The sequence below is a fragment of the Dreissena polymorpha genome, chromosome 1 (genome assembly GCF_020536995.1).
Source record: "Dreissena polymorpha isolate Duluth1 chromosome 1, UMN_Dpol_1.0, whole genome shotgun sequence".
NCBI lineage: Eukaryota > Metazoa > Mollusca > Bivalvia > Myida > Dreissenidae > Dreissena > Dreissena polymorpha.
Window position 1 is genome coordinate 184,447,424 of NC_068355.1, and position 12,837 is coordinate 184,460,260.

Sequence of the window (12,837 nt, forward strand, 5' to 3'; positions counted from 1 at the left end):
AAAAGACAGAATAAGATTGACGTGGCGGGAACGAGAACATAATCAGTCACACCTATTACTCGTTACTATGGTTTCAAGGTTGTAAGGCATTATAATTTTATCAATATTTATTGATTTATATTCATTAACGATGTTGTCAATGAGGCCTACCGACATTTGCCAGTTTGCTAAAAATAACACCGTATGACCTCAATTTTCTACCTAGAAGTATCGTTGTTTGATGTACAATTTACGAGACGCAATTTGATTTTTAAAAGACCTGCGTTTTGCAAAAATGGGTCTTATGCACTATGCTGCATGTGTTGCTCCAGTTCAGCCTGTGCATAAGCACAGTCTTGTCAGGACATGCATACTGAATAGGCTACTCCAGAGATACCACGAAACCTTGTGTGTTTTTTTTATAGCGGAAAGCGTAGCCCCTGACACGACTGCACAAGTGCACATGCTTGACATGAGCTACGCTGGCTGCTTATGCCATACAACCAATATACATATGACGCTGATGTAACAGTGCTATTTGAATGTATGGAAATAAAACGGTGTCGTAATCAAACATAAACATGTTTTGATTACAAAGGAATATATTTATAATTAACCATGTGAGGACACATATGATGTGATCTCCTGTAGTAAAATCTCTTTCTACGAACACTGTTTTCTGATGTCATATACCTGCACTTCAAACATTTCATGCGGTGGATATGCGACTTTAAAGTGAATAGAAAACACAACAAGAGCACCGCCTTGCGGGTGCAGACCGCTCATCTATTTTCTTTTTAATGGTGAAGGGACTCTCATTTTCAATCACAAAGGAGGGAGGTGTGGAGTGAAGAGGGGTGTATAGTGTGGACATTTATTACATTATCTTCCAAAAAAGCAAAAAAAAAAAAAAAATCGGGGGGGGGGGGGGGGGGGTTTGGGTGCGATGGTTGGACGGTATTTCAAACATAACCGTTTTAAAAAAAATGGGTGTGGGGGGGTATAGTGTGAGGGTGTGGTGATAATTTGTGATATGATCTTAAAAAAAAAAAAAAAAAAAAAAAAATCAAAAAAAAAATTGGGGGGGGGGGGGGTGGGATGGGGGTATAGTGTGAGGGTGTGGTGGTCATTTGTGAGATGATCTTAAAAAAAAAAAAAAAAAAATTAGGGGGGGGGAGGGGGGAGGGGGGGGAGGGGGGGGGTCACGGGGGATGGTTTGGGTGAAGTCTATTGTGGTATGTCAGGTAAGAGTAGTTTCATCAAAGTATCAATCAAATCTAATCATAAATAAAGAAGTTATGGCAATTTTAGCAAAATTTAATAATTTGACCTTGAGAGTCAAGGTCATTCAAAGGTCAAAGTAAAATTCAAGTTGCCAGGTACAGTAACCTCATGATAGCATGTAAGTATTTGAAGTTTGAAAGCAATAGCCTTGATACTTCGAGTGGATCGAAACACAAAATTTAACCATATATTAAAAGTTACTAAGTCAAAAAAGGGCCATAATTCCGTAACAATGACAACCAGAGTTATGCAACTTGTCCTTTTACTGTACCCTTATGATAGTTTGTGAGTGTTCCAAGTATGAAAGCAATATCTATGATACTTTAGGGGTAAAGTGGACCAAAACATAAATCTTAACCAAATTTTCAATTTTCTAAGTATAAAGGGCCCATAATTCCGTCCAAATGCCAGTCAGAGTTACATAACTTTGCCTGCACCGTCCCCTTATGATAGTTCATAAATCTTGCAAGTATGAAAGCAATAGCTTTGATACTGTAGGAATAAAGTGGACCTAAACACAAAACTTAATCAAATTTTCAATTTTCTAAGGGCACATAATTCTGTCAAAATGCCAGTCAGAGTTACAATACTTTGCCTGCACAGTCCCCTTATGATAGTTAGTAAGTGTTGCAAGTATGAAAGCAATAGCTTTGATGCTTAAGGAATAAAATGGACCTAAACAGTTATCTAACTTTGCCTGCCCAGTCCCCTCATGATAGTAAGTAAGTGTACTAAGTTTGAATGCAATAGCATTGATACTTACTGAGAAAAGTGGAACTAAACGCAAAACTTAACCAAAATTTTCAATTTTTTAAGTATAAAAAGGGCACATAATTCTGTCAAAATGCACGCCAGAGTTATCTAACTTTGCCTGCCCAGTCCCCTCATGATAGTAAGTAAGTGTACCAAGTTTGAATGCAATAGCATTGATACTTTCTGAGAAAAGTGGACCTAAACGCAAAACTTAACCGGACGCCGACGCCAACGCCAACGCCGACGCCAAGGTGATGACAATAGCTCATAATTTTTTTTTCAAAAAATAGATGAGCTAAAAATACATAAACCTTTGTTTTTAGTTAAATAACACACACTCGTCAATTTTCTACCTGTATTTCAAAGTCTGGATATACGCTGAATTCTTTTAAATGATATGTCTTGTTTATCGATATAGTCTAAATGTACTTTTAAGTTTTGTTATAGACATTTATTAAGCTTAAATTCCTATGCATACAACTACGTCATCCAATAAATGGTGTTGGCTGTTTAAGAGAAAAGAAATTGCAAAACTAAAATATTTAGTATACTGTAACTTCTACGGACAAAACACTGGTTATAAAAATAGTGAACCAAAACAAACATGAGTAGTGGAAAGTGCTTTGTTTTTATCACAACAACCACAATGCGACAATTTGCACAATATTTAATTTAATAAGCCGGACAATATAAACACATCTCAATAAATTAAACAGACACCCGGTTACAGTTTAGAGAAACACTTACACTTTAACTATAAACATACCATTAACAATAATGTTACATATTGAATATATTTACAAAAGCAATTAAAATGCATTGGGGGCAGTTTCAATAGAGTTTATACAACCAATATCTACTAATGAAAAATGTTTACTTAAAGTAGACGAACAAATCAAGACGTGATTTAAACATTTCATCTTACAGTATCATATAGTCCAATACTTATATGCTTGTATAATAACATTTTTTGGGCTAAACATGCATACCAATTATTGCACATTTTGTATTTTGTTTTCTATGTATCAATTTGATATATCTAAAAATGAAACACAGTGTACACATTTAAAGCTATCTTCAGTTGTTCAACAACAGAACAAACATGTTTTATGCATTCAATACAAATTCAAGATAAACAACCACACTGTTATGTAAATCTGGATTTAAGACATATGTGTATGCTGCAGTTTTAAATCTGAAGATTTACAGAAACTGGCCCCAGTGAATTCACTCCACTGACAGCTTATGTTGAACGGTCAACGTTACACAAACTGGAATAGGACTAGTACAATTACACAATTCTTTATCAGCAATACATCAAAACTATTCAAGTACTTTGCATACAAGTATACCATTATTATTGAAATATACACATTTCGTATAGAGGTATTTTTTGCAGAATATTCACTTATAATCGTCACAATTACAAAACTCAAAGCACTGAGTAGTCATGTAAATTTAAGTAATTTTAATAAATGTCATTACTGATGCATTTTGTTATTACACATTGTGTTTGTGTAACAATAAGTACCACATTTTACCTTAACTATTACTTCATGAAACAAGCAAATAATTTGCAAATTGTTTATTCCACAAAATCCTTTTAGACTTTCACTTATTGCCGAGTATATATTGCGAAATAATTTGAAATTCTGTATGTATTTACTCGTTATATCAAGTTGTAAACACAATTATTATCTAACAAAAAAAGACATCTTAATTTGTATTGTTTAAGCAAATAATATTGCTCTGTTATATTACCAATAGAGGCAATTGCTATGCCTGACAATTGTTAACATATGACATCACTCTCCCTTATTTTGTAATTGACTCATTTCTAATTTCAAGGTATTCATTCCATGAAAAGCATAGCATATAACAAGGTGTTTCTATTGCCGTAAATATCCTTTTCTCTTCAGAATATTTAATGCTGCATTATTAAACAGTTTTTATACATATATGTGCATTTACACAAGCAATGTTGTTTTATAACAATAGTGTGTACAAATAAATGTAAACAGTGAGTTTATCTTAAACAATGGCAACACTAAATGTATGATTTACATCGAAAATACAATCGCTTTGCAGTTGCTCTATGTATAAATGGCAAAATATACCTATAAACAGTTATCAAGAAATCTGGGTTAAATTACTCACTGATTTAAGAAGGTACAATTTGGTTGTGTAAATCTACATATGCATATATAAAGCATTATAAACTTTAACATCCAAAATCGAATGTTAACACTTATGAGCATGTAAGTGTATGATCTTACTACACAAATTAACAAACATAAAATGTGCCATTTTTCATAAAACTCATCTTTTTTTTTAAATATTGTTTTTAATTCTGAGTTTTATTAAAAGCTTTCCAAATAAAACAACAGTCATGCTTTAATTATTTAGCAAACCATAGCAATTGAAATCAACAAAGTACTGGTGGTAACAAAGAATCAATAAATTTAAGTAGATTAAACACTTTTTCCCAGAATTAATTTATATTCCCTTGAAATAGTATGCTACTTAACAAGATTTTGGATCAAATACCGACCCGAATGAGCAAATTGACAAGTATTGTGTTCAGAAAGATTGATATACAGAAAAGCTGAAGTGTCATAACTCTCAACCTCTTTGGGGAATTATTTTAATGAGCACATCTATATTACTGGTAAAACAGAAAACTGAAACATGGACAATATGCCAATATATTTTCAATTGTGTCCAAGTTACCATAAACTTTTAAACAGCTTTGACAATCTTAAAATAACTTTGTTATGATTGTATTTCCCTTAAATTTACCATATCCGGATCAAAATCTGAAGTGAAAGGTTCATAATACAGACACAGACATTGGATATACCTGCAATATGTGTGCTTCAAATAATACAGTTTGTAACATACTATATTTAACTAAAACGTCCAACATAACATGACTAACAGCATCATAATTCCCATAAAACATAAACTATTGTTTTTCATTAAATACAACTTGGTTGGTCACAAGAAAATATAAAGTAGACTATTGTGTCTCTTTGAAAACAACTTTGCTGGTCACATAACAAATGTGGCTGTTGATATGACTTTTTGGCATTTGAATTATGAATTGCTATTCTGACATTTCGACTTGAACAAGGTCATTTATTTTCCACCAGTCAAACAATTATAAGATAGAACCTGTCAGAGTACGTGCTCAACATACCACAAGGTATGTAGAGACTAGAACACCATAAACAGTATTTATCTCTGAGCTTCTTTTGTTTGACTGGGGTCAATATGGTAATAACTGCTGCAACAGGATGTGTTTCTGATTGTATGGTTTGATTTCGTCATTGGCGTCTGAAAAACAAGAAAAATGCATACGAGTAAATTTCGGTTTTTCATATCATTTTTGATACCAATGACAAAAAGAACATGAACCGCACTGTCATAGAGTGTTACAACTTTTCTGATTTGAATCCACAGAGGAAATAATGGTCCTGAAACTATTGATGAAATAAGCATCGATAATACATATTAAAGGTGAAATATAACCTCTTTATCTACTAATACGTTGGGATTGGATTTAATAAAGATTCGTTTTTGGCATTGGAAAAGTAGTACCTAATGATTAATGAAAATAGGCAAGGGTCTACTAGCTGATGGCCCCTAAAACATTAATTGGGCAAGAGTTTTTCTAAGAAAACTCATATCTCTATAGTGAAGTAGGAAAATGTTGGTGACCACATTTTTCTTGTGTCACAAAACTCAACTGACGTCAAACAAAAATGAACCAAAATACACAGCAAGGCAAGTTCATATGATGGTACATATGTTTGGTTTCATCACACAAGAAGCAATAATTTTCGAGGTTACAGTAGACAAAAAATACGAGAGTTGCAGCGAACGACATATGGACGGACAAGGGTAAATCTATATTTACCCACCTAACACTTAAATTGGGGCCATGCAAAAAGCATGCGCATGACTCGTTAACTCACCGAAGGTTCCCTGTGTACACAGACTGAGGGTCCTGCACCATAGAGATGATATAATCTGAAGACGATGACTGCAGCGGGTTCATATTCTGTGTCTGCAAATGCGCACGGAGCAGACTCTGCATTTTGCAATCAGGGTTTTCTGGAAATAAAGTCAGTCATGTGTCAAACAAGACACATTTTTGAAGACAATGCTTGCTTGACTTTGACATTCTTCAAGACTCCCAGGAATGGTTCAACTTTTTCAACCGGTCACACTTGTGAGTCCCTTAATAAGTCATACACGTAAAATAATCAGGCTTATCTAAAGCCTTGTGTCCACAATGTTCTAGAGTTGGAAGCCTCTTAAAACTTAACATACAGTCAATGATATCAAGACTTAATTTTATAAATTAGTATTTTATTTGTTGGTAATGACCAAATTGTCTGCAAAGTATTTATATAAAAACAATTTACAAGTGGCGCAGACACAGGTTAAATATACTTTTTTTGTGACAAAAGTGGTATACATAGTTGATGATTCACGAAATGCAACACAATTTGAGAAAGTTGATTGACATACGTTTGGGAAAATCAAACAGAGGGGATAATTACTTGATAATCAAGATGGTTGCGTACGGGCTGAGTAATGAGCGTTATTTTGTATTAATACTCGCTCTATATCTCTACTCGCTACAGAATGTTTTAGCGGGGACACACAATTACAGATCTTGCTAAACAAATTTGTAGAGAGTAAAGTCGAGATATATGTGTATATCAATACGAAACAAACGCTCATCACTTTCTTACGGCATTTCAAAATTAATAAAAGTAATAATTAGTATAAAACAGCGAACCATACCAGTCTCATAATGGACGTCGCCTTCTTGACTTTCACGTTATAACCCCCTCTGATCACTTCTTCTTTGCCATTGATGCCATATTGTGCAGTCATTTTGTTAACTGCAAATGGTTGAGAAATTTCAACGATAATGTTAAAAGATACATTCCTGTTCTGTAATAAATCCGTTTGCAGTAAAAACATAGTAAGCAATCTTTATAGAGACAAAGTTTTTCTTTCTGCATACATTTTGTTCACTGAGAAAGATTGAGCAATACTTAAAGGAAAATGTTCAAAGATGTTCTTGTAAATGCCTGTTTTGTAGTCATTTAGTTTATTGTTAATTTTACACATTTAAAGGGGAAAGTATGTAGACTTTCTTATGATGCTCTGTATTGCAGTCATTTCGTTTAAAGATACATTTGGAACAATATTAAATAACTTGGTCATCAAGTTGATCAACAAGTCCCTTTATGATCTTAAATTTTCTTACTACCATGACCATATATGCTGATTTAAGCCTTTAAACCTTATGTGACCTTAAACCTGACTCCCACGTGAGTACAATAATCAGGTCAAGTTGGTAGCAGAAAAATCATCCCTAGGCACCAAGTGGTTTTGGGTGATCCTCGACCTGTTTAGGAGATGAGAAATCATAGGGAAAATAAATCAAAGCGAAGTCTAAAACATCAATATGTTTAGATATATATTTTGAAACATATATTGTTCAGATATATTTTGAAACAAACTTAATAAGTTCTTCATACATTTTTTGAAGAAAAATATAAAGAAATTTATGTTTTGATTTTTGGCATTAATAATTCTATTAGTTATCATTCATATGCATTTGTGGTGTTGATGTATTGTGCTATAAAACATTTCCATCTTACACGGAAATCAACAAATATTTTCAATAACTACATTAGTATTTTTTTAAACAATCCATATTGAGCAAAAGACTGCGACCCTTGGTACTCTTAAATGTTGAAGACAACTTACTTGACTGCTGTTATTGCTGCTTTGCTGACGTGGCTTGGTCATTAGACTACTGTTAGACACTGAACACAAACCGCTGAAAGAAAAATATATTCTGGTAAATGTGTCATAATATAATATACTAATTCACAATGGTTCCTGCATTGACAATTTTTTATCTCAAGTGATTCTAGTGACTATGCTTCCTTTGTTTTAAACAAAGCTATTTACACAGTTCTGTGGTCAAAATGTTAGTAAATAACTCTGAATACAATATAAGTTACACAGCCTCTGAATTCCCATGTATGGTGAGATACAGAGTCAGTACATTAATATTGTGCAAGAGAGTGACTTGGCCAATGATAACTTAGAGCTTTGTCACAAAATGATTACCATACCTCAACCCGCACTTCATGGGGTTCACACAGTTGAAGATATAATAAAATCCCTTGAGAAATGTAGATTTGGTTTGATACAAATATGTTTACATTTAATGCAGACAAAAAGCCCCTCTGACTGAACAACTTACAGACATTGACTCCAATAAACTATCTCCAAAACTTAGTGTGTGGGGTTTAATTATCATTAGTTCTCATCCCCACCTTTCAGGTCATGTTGATCTACTGTTGCTGTGAGATCAGGGTGCTTCATAAACCTGTCCCCCATGGCTGAGGTTGCTGCTGGAGCCCTGCTTCATAAACCTGTCCCCCACGGCTGAGGCTGCTGCTGGAGCCCTGCTTCATAAACCTGTCCCCCACGGCTGAGGCTGCTGCTAGAGGTCATGTTGATCTACTGTTGATGTGAGATTGAGAAGTTCAGATTGCTTCATAAACCTATCCCCCATGGCTGAGGCTGCTGCTGGAGGTCATGTTGATCTACTGTTGCTGTGAGATTGAGAAGATCAGGGTGCTTCATAAACCTGTCCCCCATGGAAGAGGCTGCTGCTGGAGCCCTGCTTCATAAACCTGTCCCCCACGGCTGAGGCTGCTGCTAGAGGTCATGTTGATCTACTGTTGCTGTGAGATTGAGAAGTTCAGGGTGCTTCATAAACCTGTCCCCCACGGCTGAGGCTGCTGCTAGAGCCCTGCTTCATAAACCTGTCCCCCATGGCTGAGGCTGCTGCTAGAGGTCATGTTGATCTACTGTTGCTGTGAGATTGAGAAGTTCTTATCCCCACCTTTCAGGTCATGTTGATCTACTGTTGCTGTGAGATTGAGAAGTTCAGGAAGCTTCATAAACCTGTCCCCCATGGCTGAGGCTGCTGCTAGAGCCCTGCTTCATAAACCTGTCCCCCATGGCTGAGGCTGCTGCTAGAGCCCTGCTTCATTAACCTGTCCCCCACGGCTGAGGCTGCTGCTGGAGGTCATGTTGATCTACTGTTGCTGTGAGATTGAGAAGTTCAGGGTGTCCCCCACGGCTGAGGCTGCTGCTAGAGCCCTGCTTCATAAACTTGTCCCCCATGGCTGAGGCTGCTGCTGGAGCCCAGATTGCTTCATAAACCTGTCCCCCACGGCTGAGGCTGCTCCTGGAGCCCAGATTGCTTCATAAACCTGTCCCCCATGGCTGAGGCTGCTGCTGGAGCCCAGATTGCTTCATAAACCTGTCCCCCATGGCCGAGGCTGCTCCTGGAGCCCAGATTGCTTCATAAACCTGTCCCCCACTGCTGAGGCTGCTCCTGGAGCCCAGATTGCTTCATAAACCTGTCCCCCATGGCTGAGGCTGCTGCTGGAGCCCAGATTGGCACCGATTAGATATTTGGCTAGGAATTCCATTCTCTGAAGGGTCACATATGGCGCAGTTGCACTGTTCATTAGCTCGGCGAGGTTTTCAGAAAAAGGTGCCTGGTTCATTGACATGTTGTCCTGTGAAATAAAATATCAACAAATGTAACTTCAGTTGCATCAGCAGGAGATCATTCTATTTGTCACATCTACACAGTTTTCAGACAGTTCAAACATCGAATAAACAAGAATGCCAACAATACACCTGCTAAGAAGACTGGGTTATATTGATTGTGAGTGAAATGGCAGACACGTTTAATTTGGTCAATTTTTCTTCATTAAACAAAAACATATGTTGGAGGTGCTACATGAGATCTGGTTGGTCACTAAATTTGGTCTAGATATTATGATCAAAAACATTATCAACATATTTCATGATGATCAGATGTTTTGAAATAGAGAGCAGACGCAATAGTGTGTGCAAACCTCTCGACAGCGCACTTACAGCAAAACAATAATGTGCTATTGCAACAAGGGAATGGAACAATAACAAGGCATAAACATTAAACAATCAATTTGTAGATATAGTGGGCTCATCAAGTTATGAAAAGGTCACATGGACAGCATATCAATGTTATATTTATAACAATTCACAAAATTGCGCCTCACTCTGTGAAAATGGTGAAATGTATGTGTTTAAAGTATCGTCTCAAATAGGCCTGTGAAGTCCTTGCAGGCTAATCGCTGACGACACTCCGCCTAAACTAGATTTTTTCCAAGAAGAGACTTTCTTTATACAAACATAAGAGCTGTGATTGTGAAACACAATGCCCCTTACTGTGCTTTGCAGCCGAACAGCAGCTATTTGAGAAACAAGGTTATATTCGATCCGGAGGCATACAACACCATTTTAGCAGAAAGTGTCTTCCCAGATAAGCCTGCAAGGACAACACTTAAGGCACATGCCTTATCTCACAGCTAGGCTCAACTGTAATTACCCAGTAAAAGAATAAAGAAAACATTCATCACAGGTGAGTCTCGATAATGAGTATTTTCAAGTCTCATACATTTAAAAGCGCTCGTCAATGGAACTGTTTATTGTTGAATTGTGAGCGCTGTTGCTTCTGCTGCTGCCGCTGCATTTCATATTGAGGCTGAAGCAGCAATGTGTGCATGTTCTGCTATTTAAACATCTCGATCTTTCTCCCTCCAACTGACAGATATCTTTGAACATAGAATGAAAACATAACATGCATTTAAGTCTGAATTTAAATGCGATACACATGTAAGTATTTTAAGTACATTGAACAAAAAAAACAATATTCCTTAAATGTAACGATTTTCTTTAAATACAATCTATAAGTTCTTTAATTGAAAACAATGCAAAATATCGTTCTTTGAAAAATATCTGCATCCTGCTTATTGTAACAAAAGGGTCAGGATGGCCCTGAAGACTTATCTAAGTTCGACTTAAAACTTTGGTAGAAGGCTTGTCCTTTTGACATAGTTTTTTACCTCAATTAAGCGAGTTTCGAAAATGGCATTGATTATTAGATGATATTGTCAAGATAAACATTATGCCCCAGTTTAAACATGACTGAGTCATAAATGTGGCTTCTAGAGTGGTCTGAGATTTAATTTAAAGACTTAGTTTATGGAAAGATGTGACCGAATTTCAAAATTGGTCTAGACAAAATAAAAAAGATGAAGTTTTATCAATATTGAGTCGTCAATGCAACCTCTAGAGTGGTAACATGATATTTAGAACATTTTACCTAGTTACCCAGTTTTTGAACGCACATGATGTGATTTCAATATGCAGCATTCAAGATCAACATTCTGACCAAGTTTGATCGATTTTGAGTGGGAAGAAATTTTGCACCTCATGACCTAGTTTTTGGGTACATGTGACATAGATTCAAACTCAGACTTGAAAATTGAAAGATAAGCATTTTGACCAAGTTTCATTAAATTGAGTCATAAATGTGTCCTCTGGAGTGGTAAGAAGGCTTTTCTAGCTAAGCATTTTGACCAAGTTTCATCAAATTGAGTCATAAATGTGTCCTCTGGAGTGGTAAGAAGGCTTTTCTAGCTAAGCATTTTGACCAAGTTTCATCAAATTGAGTCATAAATGTGTCCTCTGGAGTAGTAAGAAGGCTTTTCTAGCTAAGCATTTTGACCAAATTTCATCAAATTGAGTCATAAATGTGTCCTCTGGAGTGGTAAGAAGGCTTTTCTAACTGTTGACCTAAATTCCAAATTAGCTTAGACATTGTCAAGATAAGCATGCTTACTAAGTTTTTATCGAGATTGAGTTGCCCCTATAGTGGCATGGGGTTTTGAAAGATTTGATCTGGTTTCTTAGTTTTTGGCCAAGTTTCATGAAGATCGAATCAACAAATAAGGCAGTGTTAACGAGCCAAAAGTTGACCACACGCACACAGCACATTGATTGACATAGGGTTATCACAATTTCTTACCAGAGCATTTTCTGCTCAAGTAAGCTTGAAAAAGATCTTTAAATGTGTAAATATGTACCACATATCACTAACAATTCTTCTGGGGGCTATAGCCATAAGGCACATTCCTGATGTAGTCAATACAACGCTTCTTATACTACTACTATCATTTGCATATAATTACAATTACAATCACAGTATTGGTGATTAAAATTGCTATCCAGATCTCCGCAAATATAACACCCATCTAACACAAAGGCACAAACAACATTGACCCCTTTTATATAGAAATGGCAGTTTCATTACGATCATTACATTTGATATAGAACGTGATTTTGGTAAAGAGTTAAAAAGTCAGTTTGGTTGGTACCTACAGATAATTTGCATGCTATTGACATTTTTGAAATAAAGCTCTGGATGTTCAATATAACCCATAATTTTAGGGTTGAGCGTGAAGCTGTCTATCTTATTAACATTTGTATCGAAGGTGCACTAGTTTCACTTTTAACCCTTAAATTAATAAGATATTCGTGTCAATTTATTGAACAGCAGAAAACCCAGTTTTGTGTGCATTTTGGTTTTACCAATTTGTTAAAGCTTGATTGCATTAAAAGTCTTAGGCTTATAAAAGCCGCATTTAGGGAAAATTTGGCTTAATGCATGTGCACAGGCACAGGCTAATCAGGGAATTTTTTTCGACCAAGACAGGATTTTCATTCAGAAGAGACTACCTTGGCATTTTAAGACAGGACATTGTGTTAGGTGCTCACAACTGTGCCACAATTATCCCTTTTCCAATGATAAGGGAACTTACTTCAGTTTTATTTTTTTATTTTAATATTTTGGGCTGTTGTTCGGTCCCATTCCAAATG

At 35.9% G+C, this 12,837-nt stretch overlaps 1 long non-coding RNA gene across 11 annotated transcripts in view; it reads right to left on the minus strand.

Moving 5' to 3' along the window:
- Positions 1-2,623: 2,623 nt before the first annotated feature.
- Positions 2,624-12,837, minus strand: part of LOC127864240 (uncharacterized) — a 40,336-nt gene continuing 30,122 nt past the window's right edge. For 4 of the 11 annotated variants that reach the window (XR_008041608.1, XR_008041607.1, XR_008041606.1 and 1 more), the window contains 6 exons: positions 10,574-10,730; positions 8,388-9,647; positions 7,810-7,882; positions 6,832-7,444; positions 5,994-6,132; positions 2,624-5,352 (listed from right to left, as the gene is read on the minus strand). This is a non-coding gene — a long non-coding RNA (uncharacterized LOC127864240). The remainder of the gene's footprint in view (positions 5,353-5,993; positions 6,133-6,831; positions 7,445-7,809; positions 7,883-8,387; positions 9,648-10,573; positions 10,731-12,837) is intronic. The other 7 variants (XR_008041616.1, XR_008041615.1, XR_008041614.1 and 4 more) reach the window with 7 other exon arrangements.